Genomic DNA, 13,296 nt, shown 5'->3' with positions numbered 1-13,296 from the left:
TTTGAAGCTCCAATCTGGAACAACTTTTTTTTTCAGAGTAAAACCCTTGCCTTGATGTTCAATGTTTTTTTTTTTTTTTAAAGATTTGGTTAGTCCACCGATCAAGTCTTATTTCCCATTATACTATTCCACTCATTTTCTCACCATTGTATTCCAGGATAATTTTGGCATCAAACATTTTCCCCTGCTATTCTTTCGAGCTAAAATATCTTTCCCCTTCATGACATCATAGTTTTAACAAAAACGAAGGCACTTTGGCTTCTCTTTAGGATACCCAAATTTAGAATGCATTAAAGATCCTTAGAATCCTTCCAAGGGCTATAAATTACTAATTTCATGCAGATTTATCAGCAATAACTACTAAAAGTAGGAAGTTATTGGATGACTCTTCAAGCTGCTCAGTAGATGTCCCCTATGTTGTTGAACTCCACACTCAATTTTCTACATACCCTCTACTCCCAACTGCAATATTCCTACATAAAATCTTTCAGTACCAGAGTGTCAACTTGCTGCTGCTACTGCTGCTGTTGTTCTTTGATCTATTCATTCATTCACTTATTTATTTATTCATTTATTCATTTGTTTATTTTCATCCACATCCACATGCATATTTTTAAGTTACAAAATTTCCTTCCATGCTCCCTTCCATCCCATTGTTATTCTTAATGTTATTGAGTTATTTTCATTGTACACATGTCTTATTGACCTCATTTGGGGTTTTCATTTTTCATAATCGATCTTTCATTTTATTTTTCCATTTACCTATTATGAAGGTTTTCAACATTCATCCACATGAATATGCACAATTATGAGTTGCATTAATTCCTTACATCCTCCCTTCCTATCTCCTCCCCTCAACAGTGAACAGTCTAGTGAACATTGTACATATACATTTGTGTCTCACATGTTTGCAGATTAGAAATTTTCTGTATGAGGAATTAGTAGTAAGAGAAAGAAAGAAAATTACAGATAGGAAAGAAAAGCATAAAATGCAATTTTAAAAACAATGTACAATTTTGCTTTGTTTTGTTTTCTTTTGAATGTAAATAGCATTCTCCATAACAGGCTGTCCTAGTCTCTGAGGTGTTGAGAGGAGCTGCATCCTTCAAGGTAGATCAACTCACAATGTTGCTGTTAATGTGTACAATGTTCTTTTGGTTCTGCTACTTTCACTCAGCATTAGTTCCTGTAATTTGTTCTGTGCTTTTCTAGAGTATGACCAATCATGTGTTTTTATAGAACTATACTTTTTCATAACATTCATATAACACAACTTGCTCACCCATTTGGGATTTTCCTGGCAAAGGTATTGGAGCAGTTTGCCTTTTCTTTCTCCAGCACCTGCTGGAAATGAGGAAATTGAAACAAATAAGGCTAAGTGACTTGTCCAGGGTTAAACAGATTAAATGTCTTAGGGCAGATTTGAACTCAGAAACATAAGCCTTCCTGAATCTATGCCTGACACTCTATCCACTTTGCCACGTAGGCAACAACTTAGTACAAACATATAATTAGTATTTAGCATGGGAGAGAGGGATATAGTCAATCGTCCAACTTCTCTCCACAACTGAATTTGAGTTAAACACACTTTCATGTTGTGCAGCTTTATATAAAGAACAAAACAAAGGCTTAGTTTTAACGTGCTCCCCTTTCTCCACAATATAATTTTCGGTCATTATTAAATGATATTCTTATTTCTCTGTCTCATGAAATCCTTCCTTAAATTATGCAATTCTTTTTTCTTTTCGTTTTTTTAGGTTTTTTCAAGGCAATGGGGTTAGGTGGCTTGCCCAAGGCCACACAGCTAGGTAATTATTAAGTGTCTGAGACTGGATTGGAACTCAGGTACCCCTGACTCCAGGGTCAGTACTCTATCCACTGTACTACCTAGCCACCCCAAATTGTGCAATTCTTAAAAATCTGTTTCTTCCTCCTTTGATTTACAAATGCAGATACTGTGTTGAATTAGTTCTTATGAATGGCAAAAGTTTTAGATCTTTCTTTATAAAACAAGGTTGCAAATTTATACAAACATATATATTCATGTATATATATATATATATATATATATATATAAAACACAAAAATACATTCAGACATGCAAATACTACTTTATTTAGCAGTAGAAATTAATTCAAATCCTTACTGTGACATTTGACAGATGTGTGAACTCTTGCAAATCATAGGGTGCCTTCTAGCTATAGTTTCTTATTAAAGTGTAGGATATGTGCAGGTAAGACTAGTACTTTTTGTATATGTATTGTGAAGTCCTTTTCAGGGCTGCTTTCCCCTTTTGCTGTCCACTTGATCCACCTAACTCTCAATTATGAACAAAAGAAACTTTGTTATGCTACATCATACCAGGTTAAACCAGGTTGAGAATAACTGAGGGGATCTCAAATGCATTGGTGAGTTAGAGGGGTGTATAGCCCAAGAATGTGAAGAACTCCCCAGGTGGAAGGGACAGTTGAAAACAATTTGTTCCAATAGCCATGAAGGTAGCTGAAGGACTAGTTGGAAAGCAATTGGTTAGAATGGATGACACCAAAGTCATACACTGCATCTTGAACTATCATTAATTCTCTAGACTATGTCCTATCCCTGGACTCCGATCGCTCTGGAAGTAAGAATCAAGTCACTGACTTCAGGCAACTATACTTCATTTAAATCAAATTTATGTATGAATCAAAGGACACCACCCATATCATTTTGCCATTTTTACCTATCTCAAAGTCCTGTGGTGACAGGTAAATAATGAAGCAGATAAAATGGTAGTCACAACTCGGCACAGAGAAGGCCCAGTACAGAGGATCATCTTCTCACCAGGACCAGCAGTGGAATTTGACATCCCTCCCCATATCTGTGCAGTCTTTTAAGGATTACAGTGCTCACCTCCTAGTGTAAGGAACAGGCTAGAAAAGTTACCCTAAAAACTGTCTGATTGCTCAACCATGGACTGACAACTATGGCACTCAGGGAATCCCATCTTGAAGTCAAAACATGAAAAATATGTATAAAAACTTTTTCAAAGATGATTCCACTTATCATTGCAGTGAGGAATATGTACATACCTATAGGTTACACAAATATGAAAATAAAAAGCTCCAATTGCAAGAGAACATCCAAATAACAGCCCTGAGAGAAGCAAGACTAGCAAATGAAAAGCAGTTTACTGACCTTCTGATCTGGATACTTTTTTTTTCCCCAGAATGGTGGCACTGAAGAGGAGTTCCCAGAAGCTAGTGTATGTGTTATAGTCAAAACCAATTTAATTAACAAGCCTGTCTACCTACCTAAGTGAATTCCAGACATATAGTAAAGTGATTGTCACTTACAGGTAAATGCTACCCCACCATATCTATGGTTATGTTCTTATCATTGTGACTCCTGATGAGGTCAAAATAAAATTTTATGAATTCTTGGAGAACTTCTGCATAAATGTGCCAAAAGATCACAAATCTATAATTCTACAAGAAGTTATTGCTCAAGTAGGCTCAGACTACTGACAGGTAGCATTTGATAGGAAGAAAGTTGGAAATAGCAATGAGTATGATCACTAATTACTGATGACTTTGTATCTCATGACTTTTCCATTAATAACACTGTTTTTACCTAAAGACATTAAAATTTCACCCTTGCAGCAAACATTGTCATCTAATAGATTATATAATTGTAGGGGGAAGAGACAGAAAAGAGAGTGACAATGAAGGTAATGTATAACAAAAAGGGATGGACTAATGATAATAGATTTATCCTCTGTAAACTATCCATTTTCAACTGAAGCTGTGACCTCAGTGGTGGGATTCAGGTGGTCCGCAGGGGCTTCATAGAACCAAAAATCTAATTTTATGTTGAATTAAAATGGCAACTTGTCAGAATTAATTAGAGGACATCTTTGAATAGGAATTTTTGGAAAGAGTGGAGCAGACAAAGAGGATGAGCTTTCACAGATTTTTTTGTAGTGTATAGCACTGCATTTGCTCATTTGGGTCAGAATACTCACAAACATCAAGACTGGATTCATGAAAATGATTGGGAAATGAAAACTAAGAATTCCACAGGGTTTAGGAGCAGGATACTTCATCCACTTCTTAGCAAGCTTCATTTAATTCCATCAAAAGTAAAGGGCAAGTGAATCATAGAGGAATGTAAGATTCTTGAATTAGAAGGCAAAATAAACTGTTTATACTTATAATAACAATCCAAAGCACTTTTACTTGTTTTTGTGATTTTAAAACAAATTTTATTGTTCTCTGGGTAAGAATGTGACTCATTTGAGCTCATCAGTCAAATACCCACACCAGTAAGTAACAAAATGTCAGGACTAGTTATAGGAAGAAAATTTCAAGATATGGTCATCTCCCTAATCTCTCTTCTTTTTTTCTCCCTTTTTAGTCATTTTTTCAAGTTACTGCAAAGATAGTTTTCAACATTTATATTTTTGAAAGCTTTTGAATTACACATTTTTCTACCACCATTTCTTGAACTCCCTCCCCATGATAGCAAACAATCTGAGGTAACATTTTCAGACATGTTTGTGATATTTCAATACTGGGCATGTTGTGAAAGAATAATTAAACTAAGGGCAGGGGATGTGGAAGACCATTAGAAAGAAGAAAAAACATAAAATAAGTTTTAAAAAGTGAAAATAGACTTCAGGGCAAGATGTTGGAGAGAAGACAGTCACTGTGTTAAGTCCTCCTCTTTTCCCTCAAAAACAAGATGAAAGAAAAACCTCTTAAAAGAAATTTAATTGACAAAACCCACAAAGAGAAACTCAGAGAAGAACACCTACCAAGAAGTTCTGTCTCAGGAGACCATGGGTTAACAGGGAGACAAGAGCAGAAGGTCACAGTGGGGACAGCAGTTGGGGAAAGCCAGAGGGCCAGCCTCAATGATGAAGATTTCAGTGAGTGGCAGGTGCGAAATCAAACTTAAGTTGCTGAGTCTCTGACAAAGGAGAGAGGAGCTACAGGAGGGTGAGTTCCAGCAAAGAGTTTCAGAATACACCTGGAGAACAAACAGCTGGACCAGAAACCTGATCTCCCTACTTTCAGCAGAACACATTTCCCAGAATAAACAATAAAAATCCCCCATACCCTCAGGCTAAGCCTTGGGCAACAGAGTTCACTCAACTGAAAGAGAGATTAAGTCCCTTCCCCCAGGGTTTAGCACTTTCTTCAAGGTCAATGTAAACCCTTGTGCTGAGGGCCCCAAACACCCTACTAGCTGACCCTTGGAATTACTAACCCAAGTGAACTAAACCTCTAGGATCTTCTGAGAGCCAGCCCCCATGCCCTCTCCCAATACAAGATCCTAGAAATATGAAGAAAGGTCATGAAAAGCTGGATCCATGGAGAAACAATAAGAAGAAATATATTCTAATCCAGATAGATCTAGCACTGCTGAGGAGAATATGAATTGGTCTCCAGTCCAGAAAGACTTCCTTGAAGAAATCCGGAAGGAGTTTAAAAATAAATTGGTAAAAGAAACTCAAGAGAAAATTAAAAAACGTGCAACAAAAAAAACAAATCTTTGGAAAATACAATCGGACAAATACAAAATGAGTATAACTCTTTCATCTTCAATTAGGAAACGCAACAGGAAAATGATTCAAAACTACACTTGGGAAAATGGAAAACTCCTTCAAAACTAGAATTGACCAACTGAAAAAGGAGTTGCAAAAGGGAAATGAAGAAAATTATTCTCTAACAAAAGAATGGAATCAGTGGGAAAAAAATAACTTCATGAGACAAGAAGATTCTGTTAAACAAAAGCAAAAGATCTACAATAAACAGAAGAAAATGTAAAATACTTCATCAGCAAAACCACTGATCTTGAGAACAGATCAAAAAGAGACTATATGAGACATAGGCTTTCCTGAAAACATTGAAGAGAAAAAAAACCTGGACTAAATATTACAGGTTTTAATGATGGAAAATGGGCCTAATATCATGGAATCAGAGGGGAAAATAGTTACTGAAAGAGTACATCAATCCCTCCTGGAAGAGATCTTAAAATGAAAACAGCAAGCAATGTTGTGACCAAATTCCAGAAATATAAGATAAAAGGAGAAAAATTAAAGGAGAAATTTAAAAAAATTGAAAGGAAGCAAAATGATTACAAGTCTTCATTATGATAATACAATATGATCAAGTAGCATTTATCCCAGGAATGCATTGTTTGGTTCAATATTAGGAAAATTGTTAATATAATTAATTAAAACAATAATATACCTATCAGAAATCATATGATCATATCAATAAATTCTGAAAAAGCTTTTGAAAAAAAAACAGCACCCATTTCTAATAAAAGGACAAAGCATTTCTATATATGATTAGCAATATAGAGCATAAAGTGCTGGAAAGAGAAATATCATTCAATGTAACCTCAGACAATATAAAATACCTGAGAGTCTTTCTGCCATGGCAGAGTCAGAAACTTTTTTGAAAACAATTACAAAACTTTTCTCACACTAATAAAATCAGATTTAAATAACTGGGCACACATCAACTATTCATGGAAAGGTTGAGCTAATATAATAAAAATGACAATTCTACAAAAACTGAACTACTTGCTTAGTGCCCTACCAATCAAAATTCCAAAAACAATTACTTTAATGAGTTTGAAAAAGTTATAAATAAATTTATATGGAGAAATAAAAAGTCAAGAATTTCCAGGGATTCAATGGAAAAAAGTGCAAAAGAAGGCAGCTTAGCCTTACCAGGTCTAAAATTATATTTTAAAGCATTAGTCATCAAAATTGTTTGGTATTGCCTAAGAAATAGAGTTGTGGATCAGTGGAATAAACTAGGTGCAATAGCATAAAATGATTATAGTAATCTGCTGTTTGATAAACCCAAAGAGTCCAGCTATTTGGATAAAAACCCTCATTTTGATAAAAAATAAACTGTTGTGATTGTTGGAAATTAGTATGGAAGAAACTTAGTTTAGACCAACACCTCATGTCTTATACCAAGATAAAATCCAAATAGATACAAGATTTAGACATAGAAACAATATTATAAGCAAAGTAGAAGATCAAAGAGTTGTTAACCTGTCAGATTTATGGGAAGGGAAGCAGTTTATGACAAAGGAAGAGATGGAGAACTTCATTAAAGACTTCTGGCCAAGATGGCAGAGAGAAGACAGGCACAGTTCTAAAGTCTCCTGATCTTTCCCCACCTATCATATGAAACAAACCTCTTAACAGCATTCCAACTCACAAAACCCAGAAAGAAAAGCCAGGAGAAAGATCATCTACCTGAGGATTTGTCTCCGGCAGCTGCCTTGGGTGAGTTCGGGCAGGTGAGTCTTGGCGCACAGGGAGGATCAACCCCAGATCAAACACAGATTAGTCGCTGAATTGGAAACAGGGAGTCTGAGGGCCTGTGAGACAGACCTGCGGGATCAGAAGTGGGGCTAGACTGCAGTGGCTTGAGTCAACTAGGGAGCAGAGGCACCGGTGTTGGTGCTAACCCCTTGGAGTTTGCCAACAGGGCTGGGGGGAGATTTCCGGTGCAGGAGAGCTGTGGACACCATCCCTGGGTTCCTCTGGTATGAGGAACTCTGAGTCCATGCCTCCATTGCTGCTTGTGCCTCTTCCCAGAACAAACAATTGCAGACTACTTCTGCCTCAGGCACAGGTGTGTGAGCAGAAGAACCAGTCCAACTGGCAATAGGGAGAGGAATGAACTCAACCCAGGGTAAAGCCCATCACTGATTGAAGGCAAAAGGATGCAGTAGCTTCAAGCTAAGGGAGAAGGCCTCAATCAAGCTCACAGACACCCCAGAGAAAGCAATGAGCACCCCCTACTGGCCAGCCAGAGAAACTGCATTCAGAGAGTAATGCCTCTAGTGATCCCCAACCCTTGTGAACCTGTCCCTCCCCAACTCAAGGTCTTACTAAAATGAAGAAGGGTCAGCGGAAAGGTGGATCCATAGAAAAATTCTTGAAATGAAAAGACTCTAACGTCTGAGGAGAATATGATCTGATCTCAAGCACAGAAAGACTTCCTTGAAGAAATAAGGAAGGAGTTTTAAAATCAATTGGAAAATTTGGCAAAAGAGACATCATTGATAAAAACTAGATAATTTTAATATATTGAATAAAAGGCTTTTGCACAGACAAAACCACTGTAACCAAGATCAAAAGAAATGTAGTAAATTAGGAAACAATATTTGCAACTAGTATTTCAGACAAAGGATTCATTTCTAAAATATACAGAGAAATGAGTCAAATTTTCAAGAAAACAAGCCATTCTCCAATTCAAAAATGATCGAAGGATATGCAAAGGCAATATTCAGCTGAGTAAAACAAAGTAATCCATAGTCATATGAAAAATTGCTCCAAATCACTACTTATTAAAGAGATGCAAATTAAAGCAACCCTGAGATAGCAGCTCACACCTCTCACACTAGCCAATAGGACCAGAAAGCACAGTGATCAATGTTGGAAGGGATGTGGGAAATCTGGGAAGCTAATACATTGTTGGTGGAGCTGTGAACTCATCCAACCTTTCTGGAGAACAATTTGGGATTATGCCGAAAGGGCAACAAAAATATGCAAACAATTTTACCTAGCAATCCCACTACTAGGTCTATACCCTGAAGAGATTATGAAAATGTATTAAAATATCACTTGTACAAAAATATTTAGAGCAGCCCTGTTTGTGGTGACAAAAAATTCGAAATTAAGGGAATGTCCTTCAATTGGGGAATGGCTTAACAAACTGTGGTATATGTATATTGTGGAACAATATTGTTCTAATAGAAACCAGGAGGAATGGGAATTCAGGGAAGCCTGGAAGGATTTGTATGAATTGATGTTGAGAGAGATGAGCAGAATCAGAAAAAAACACTGTACACCCTAAAAGGAACATGTGGGTGATGATCTACCTTGATGGACTTGTTCATCCCTTCAGTGCAACAACCAGGAAAAATTTTGGGCTATCTAAAATGGATAATACCATCTGTTTCCAGAGAAAGAATTATGCACTTTGAACAAAGACCAAATACTTTTTCCATCAAATTACAAAAAAAGTTATGTTATTATGTAGTTTTTCTAGCTCATACTTTTATTTTCTTCCTTAAGGATAATGATTTCTCTGTCATCACATTCAACTGAGATCAATGTATAACATGGAAAAAAGGGAAAGACTAACGAATGCCTTCTGTGGGAGATGGGGGGAGGGAAGCAAGAATGGGGAAAGTCTGTAAAACTCAAAATGAATAAAATCTTTCTTAAAAGAAAAAGACAGAAGAAAATGAAAGTGCTAGATTATAAATGAAAAAAGGTGAATTTACCACCAATGAGGAGGCAATTTAATTAAGATTTCAGAATTATTGTGCCCAACTCTATGCCAATAAATTTGACAATCTAAGGGAAATGGATGAATATTTACAAAAATATAAATTGCCCAGATTAAATGAAGAGGAAATTAAAAAACTAAATGACCCTATCTCAGAAAAAGAAATTCATCAAGCCATTATGGAACTCCCTAAGAAAAAATCTCCAGCACCAGATGGATTCACAAATGAATTCTATCAAGAATTAAAGGAAAAATTAATTCCAATTCTATGTAACCTCTTTGGAAAAATAGGTTTAGATGGAACTCTGCCTAATTCTTTCTGTATTACCAATATGGTACTGATACCTAAGCCAGGAAGAGTTAAAACAGAGAAAGAAAATTATAGGTCTATCTCCCTGAAGAATATAGATGCAAAAATATTAAATAAAATTTTAACTAATTGATTATGACAGACAAATTATCAATAGGATAATACATTCTGTTCATGTAGGATTTATCTCAGGAATTCAGGGTTCATTCAATATTACGAAAACTGTTAGTATGATTGATTATATCCATACCTAATCTATCAGAAATCATATGATTAATCAATAGATGCTGAAAAAGCTTTTGACAAAACACAGCACCCATTCCTACTAAAAAATACTAGAGAGTTTAGGAATAAATGGATAATAAGCAGTATCTATCTGAAACCATCAACAAGCATCATATGCCACAGGGAGGGGCAAGAAGCATTTCCAATAAGATCAGGGGTGAAACGGGGATGCCCATTATCACCATCACTATTTGATAATGTATTAGAAATGTTAGCCTCATCAATAAGAGAAGAAATAAAAAATAAAGGAATTAGAATTGGGAATTAAGAGACAAAACTCTCACTCTTTACAGATTACATGATGGACTACCTAAAGAATCCCCAAAAAACATCTAAAAACCTACTAGAAATAAATAGCAACTTTTGCAAAATAGTAGGATATAAAATAAACCTGGCATTTCTATATATGACAAGGAAGATACAGCAGGAAGAGCTAGAAAGAGAAATCCCATTCAAAGTAACCTCAGACCAGATGAAATACCTAGCTTTCTACTTCCCAATGCAGACTCCAAACCTTTCTTCAAAACAATTACAAAACACTTCTCATACAAATGAAATCATATTTAAATGACTCTGCAAACACCAACTGCTCATGGATAGGTCAAGTTAATATAATAAAAATGACAATTCTACCTAACTACTTGTTTAGTGCCCTATCAATCAAAATTCCAAAAAAAAATTCTTTAATGAGTTACAAAAAGTTGCATGTAAATTTATATAGAGAAATAAAAAGTCAAGAATTTCCAGAAATTCAATGAAAAAAAAGTACAAAAGAAGGTGGCTTGGTCTTGCTAGATCTAAATTTATATTATAAAGTATCAGTCAGCAAAACTGTCTGGTCTTGGCTAAGAAATAGAGTGGTGGATCAATGGAATAGACTAGGTGCAATAGTAGGAAATAATTATGTAATCTCCTGTTTGATAAACCCGAAGAGTCAAATTATTGGGATAAAAGCTCTCTCTCTTCAATAAAAATTGCTGCAGAAAGTGGAAGTTAGTATGGAAGAAACTTGCATTACACAAAGATGTAAATAGATACAGGATTTAGACATAAAAAAACAATATTATAAGCAAGCTAGAGGATCAAGGACTAGTCTACCTGTCAGATCTATGAAAAGGAAAGGAGTTTATGACCACGGAAGAGATGGAGAATATTATTACAAACAAACTAGATAATTTTGATTATATTACATTAAAAAGCTTTTGCACAGACAAAACCACAGTAACCAAGATCAAAAGAAATATAGTAAATTCAGAAACAATTTCTGAAAAAGGACTCATTTCTAAAATATACAGAGAATTGAGTCAAATTTTCAAAAACAAAAGCAAGCCACTCCCCAGTTGACAAATGGTCAAAGGATATGGAAAAGCAATTTACACATGAGGAAATTAAAACAATCCATACACATATGGATATGAAAAATTGTTCTAAATCATTACTTTTTAGAGAAATACATTTTAAAGCATCTCTGAGATACCACCTCACACCTCTCATACTGGACCATATGTCCAGAAAGGAAAATAATTAATGTTGGAATGAATGTGAGAAATCTGGGACACTAATACACTGCTGATAGAGCTGTGAACTCATCCAACCTTTCTGGAGAGCAATTTGGAATTATGCCAAAAGGGCAACAAAAATGTGCATACCCTTTGATCTAGCAATACCACTACTACTGTGGTATATGTATGTCATGGAATACTATTGTTCTATGAGGAAACAGGAGGGATGGAAATTCAGGGAAGCCTGGAAGGATTTGCATGAACTGATGCTGAGCAAGATGAGCAGAACCAGAAAAAAACATTGTACACCCTATCAAGAACATGGGGGTGATGATTAACCTTGATGGTTTTGCTCATACCATCAGTGCAACAACCAGGGACAATTTTGGACTGTCTGCAATGGAGAATACCATCTGTATCCAGAGAAATAATTCTGGAGTTTGAACAAGAAACAAAGACTATTATCTTCAATTTAGAAAAAAAAAACTTATATAATTTTGCTATCTCTTATACTTTATTTCTCTTCTATAAGGATATGATTTCACTCTTATCACATTCAAGTGAAATCAATGTATGCCATGGAAATAATGGAAAGACTTATAGAATCCCTTTTGTGGGGGGTGGAGGGAAGGAAGCATTATTGGGGAAAAATTTTAAAATTTAAAATAAATAAATTATTTTTAAAAAAGGAAAAAACTGAAAATAGTATGGCTTAATCTGCCTTCAAACTCCATAGTTTTTTTTTTTTCTTTGAATGTGAATGGCATTTTCCATAACAACTCTTAAAATTATTCTTGAGTACTGAACTGTTGAAATGAGCTGCATCCATCATAGTTGTTCATCTTTTTACTCAGGATCAGTTCATGCAAGGCTTTCTAGACTTTTTTAAAACTCCAGTCATAATAATTTCTAGCTAGAATAAAAGCATTGGATAGGATTTGTATACTATAACTTGTTCAGCCATTCTTAATTAATTTACACTTCCTCAAATTCTAATCCATCTAGTTCCAAATTCCACTACTACAAAAAAAGAGCTGCTTTAAATCTTTTTCATACTTTGGACTATTTTCCCTTTTTATGATTTATTTGGAATAAAATCCTTATAATGGTATTGCTAGAACAAAGGCTATGTATAATTTTGTTGCCCATGGGGCATAGTTCCAAACTACTCTTCAGGATAGTTAGTGCATTACCAATAATGCATTAATTCTAGCCTTCTTAAACCCTCCCCATTATTGATCATTTTACTTTTATGTACTTTTAGCCTATGTGAGAGGTGTGAGTTAGTTCATCAGAGTTGTTTTAATTTGCATTTCTCTTTTCACTCATGATTTGGAACTTGTTTTTTTTTTATATGATTGCAGAGAGCTTTACTTTCTTCTTCTGAACCTTGCCTGTTTATACCCTTTTCTCATTTATCAATGAGGAATAAGTGATATTTTATTAACATAATAAATTCAACTTATATCTCTATATAGTTTAGAAATGAATCCTTTATCAGAAAAACTATATATGAAAAAATTTTCCCATCTTTCTGCATTTCTTGTAATTTTGGTTGCACTGACTTCATTTATGCAAAAAATTTCTTTCCCTACATTCTATTTTCCCCTATTTGAATTTTTCTTTCTCCTTTCCCCTTACCCTTCCTCACAATGTTTTGCTTTTGACTATTGCCTGTCTTACACTATTTTACTGCTAATGCCCCCTAATTTCCTGGTAGGGTAGGGTAAATTTCTAAATCCAATCGAGAAGTTATATCATTTCCTCTTTGAGCTGAATCTCTTGAAAATAAGATTTGCTCAGTGCTTACACTCTCTTTACTTTCCCTTTTCTATAATAGATGCTAGGTGCCTCTTCATGTGGTCTTAATTATGCTCTAGTGTCTTTA

The sequence above is a fragment of the Macrotis lagotis genome, chromosome 1 (genome assembly GCF_037893015.1).
Source record: "Macrotis lagotis isolate mMagLag1 chromosome 1, bilby.v1.9.chrom.fasta, whole genome shotgun sequence".
NCBI classification, from domain to species: domain Eukaryota; kingdom Metazoa; phylum Chordata; class Mammalia; order Peramelemorphia; family Peramelidae; genus Macrotis; species Macrotis lagotis.
The sequence above is the reverse complement of the archived record's forward strand: the minus strand, read 5'-3'. Positions refer to the sequence as shown.